We start from the raw sequence: 2,696 nt of genomic DNA, 5'->3' as shown, positions 1-2,696 counted from the left end.
GGGATACTTTCTCCCCAACCATTTAGAATTTTCAAAGAGAAATAAAGATATCCTGGCAGCATGATACAACAGATAATATTGATTAGCAAACAGCTTTTGACACAATCATCCAATGAAATATATTAGCCAAATGAACACATACAAATGGATAACTCTTTGTACCACATGATTTATGAAATTCACTGCTCCAAAATATGGTATGAATTAAATAAACATGGAAAATAGGTCTACAGCTATTAGGTGAGACAATTACAAATAATCCCCATGTTCAAACATAGCATGCAACAACAGATGTCACCTGCTACCTCCCAACAGGGCTGCCCGTCCTATGGGGCATGGGGAAATATCCTGCCTTCTTTCTGTGAGTAGGTTGCCCATAATGTATTTCTACTTTCCCTATGAGCTGAGTACAGAGTCCTTAATCTATGAACCACAATTGAGCCCAAAATCTCTGTTGCTAAACGAAACATTTGTTAAGTGAGTTTTGCATCATTTTACAACCATTCTTGCCATGGTTAATTGAATCACTGCAGTTGTTAAGTTAGTAACATGGCTGTTAAGTGAGTCTGGCATCCCCATTGACCTTGTTTGTCAGAAGGTCGCAAAATTGATACATGACTCGGAACGCAGCAACTATCATAAATACATGCCAGTTGCCAAGCATCTGAATTTTGATCTTGTGACGATGGGGAAGCTGCTACAGTTGCAAGTGTGAAAAGCTGTCAAAAAGGTATTTAAAGGCCAGTGTTCTGACAGATGAGCACAATTCAAAGCGCACTGATGATGTCTCCTCGAATGGTGATGAAACATTTGCAACCAAATTGCCAAGCTCGGAGCTCAAACCACCACCACCAGCCCAACTACCAACCTGAGCTACTAATATTCAAACACATTTCAAACTGTCATATGTCATTTTCCCACTGCCATTGTAACTTCGAACAGTCACTAAACAAACTGTTGTGAATCAAAGATTACCTTATTGGTGGGCAATATGATTCTCACTACCATGTTAATGTGTTCACAGAAGGATAAAGAAGAAAATCCCATGCCATTTTTCAAGAACTTAAGAACTCACTTCAGTTGTATTTTCTTTGTATCGTTTTGGAGACTGAAAGACAGAGGATGTTAAACTCTACAGATAGTACTCAGCTAACAGTTCACTTAGTGACCATTTGAAGTTACAACAGCACTGAAAAGAGTGACTTATACCATTTTCACATTTACGACCGTTGCAGCATCCCCATAGTCAGATGACCAAAATTCTGACACTTGGCAACTGGTTCATATCTATGACAGTTGCAGTGTCCCAGTGTTATGTGATCACATTTTGCAATCTTCTGACAAGCAAAGGCAATGGGGAAACCAGATTCATTTAACAACTGAAGTGATTCACTTAACAACTGTGGCAAAACAGGTCGTAAAATGGAGCAAAACTCAACTGTGTCACTTAGTAACAGGAATTTTGGGCTCATTTGTGGTTGTAAATTGAGGACTGCCAGTATTAACTCTGAGCCTGTAATATGTCTCTTTTGCTGAAACAGACTAAAATGCAATAAGGCTAAAAAGTAAATTCCTTGGAGAGAAAACCTTACCCTATTCCTTATGTTAGTTTGCACAAGTGCATATGAGTTTGTGCCACTAGCACTTATGGGAATGCATAAAAATAAGTATATTCAATATCTGTATTTCAAGCTAGTTCCTGTAAATAATTATCACAACCACTCCCCTCTGAATAACTTTTTTTCCCATCTCTTTATATCTCAAACAATTTAAACTCATAACTCTTCTGGAAGTCAAATAAATTTCGCTCATTCTGGATTCTTGCAGTATAATGGCCTGAAAATAGAGGTAGAAGGGAGGCACTTCTTTAATTCAGGGATCTAAGTCATAACCGAGCTTCCTCCCTTTAAACCAGGAAGAAGCTGTGACAATCCAGGCCGAACTGCAGCGGAATGGAGTGCGGAAAAGGGGGCGGCGATAGAACGAACAAGAGGTACAAACTCCGAAACGGGCTAGTAGAAAACAGCCTCCCAGCGCGTCACCCCCTTCTGAATCCCAGGAACCGAAAGCCGGAAATCCTGTCAAGTTTCTCTCGCTTTCCCTATGAACCCCCCAATTGGGTTTCAGCTGGAGGGCTCCCCACAATTGGAGAGCCGCCTCACCTGCTCTAACGCCGCTTCCATTCCTTCCTCCTCCTTCCTGGCGGCGACCGAGGTCGTTGGCTCATCCCGCAAATCTTCGGGATTGAGCGCTGCGGCGAAGCGCCCCCCCTCCCAAAGTCGTTTTAACGGCAAAACCGCCCACAACCCGGCGCCATTACCGCTCGCCAACTGACACACAAGCGCCGGGCCTCAAGCTTCAGAGTACCAGCGGCGCGCGATAGGGCGGGAGCTGCGTTTGGAACTCTCGCGATATGTCCTAAGAGAAGTCATAGACCTCCCAAATATGGCTATCGACGAGTCGGTTACTGTGCGCTCCGGTCATCTTGAGTGTGGTAGAGTTAAATACACTCCGCCCATCTCTCTCTCCCTCCCCCCGCCCCCCCCGCTAAATAGACATGAAATGCGGGAAAAACCTATACATTGGTTTGTGGTTGAAAGTAGGGGAATATTGAAGATTTACTGAAAGAAGAAACGCCTGGTTCCATCAAAATGTATTTTGACCTTCATTTTGATATCGTTGTCCCTACCGGCCAG

General features: G+C 43.0%; 1 protein-coding gene across 1 annotated transcript in view; it reads right to left on the bottom strand.

Moving 5' to 3' along the window:
• CEP350 (centrosomal protein 350) overlaps positions 1-2,378 on the bottom strand; it is a 95,241-nt gene extending 92,863 nt beyond the window's left edge. The window contains exon 1 of the mRNA XM_015811269.1: positions 2,163-2,378. The gene's annotated coding sequence lies outside the window, so the exon portion shown is untranslated. The remainder of the gene's footprint in view (positions 1-2,162) is intronic.
• Between the last annotated feature and the right edge of the window lie 318 nt (positions 2,379-2,696).

The sequence above is a fragment of the Protobothrops mucrosquamatus genome, unplaced genomic scaffold (assembly GCF_001527695.2).
Source record: "Protobothrops mucrosquamatus isolate PMUCROS unplaced genomic scaffold, P.Mucros_1.0 scaffold35, whole genome shotgun sequence".
NCBI lineage: Eukaryota > Metazoa > Chordata > Lepidosauria > Squamata > Viperidae > Protobothrops > Protobothrops mucrosquamatus.
Note: the sequence above shows the minus strand (reverse complement) of the source record. Positions and strands in the feature narration are given on the sequence as shown.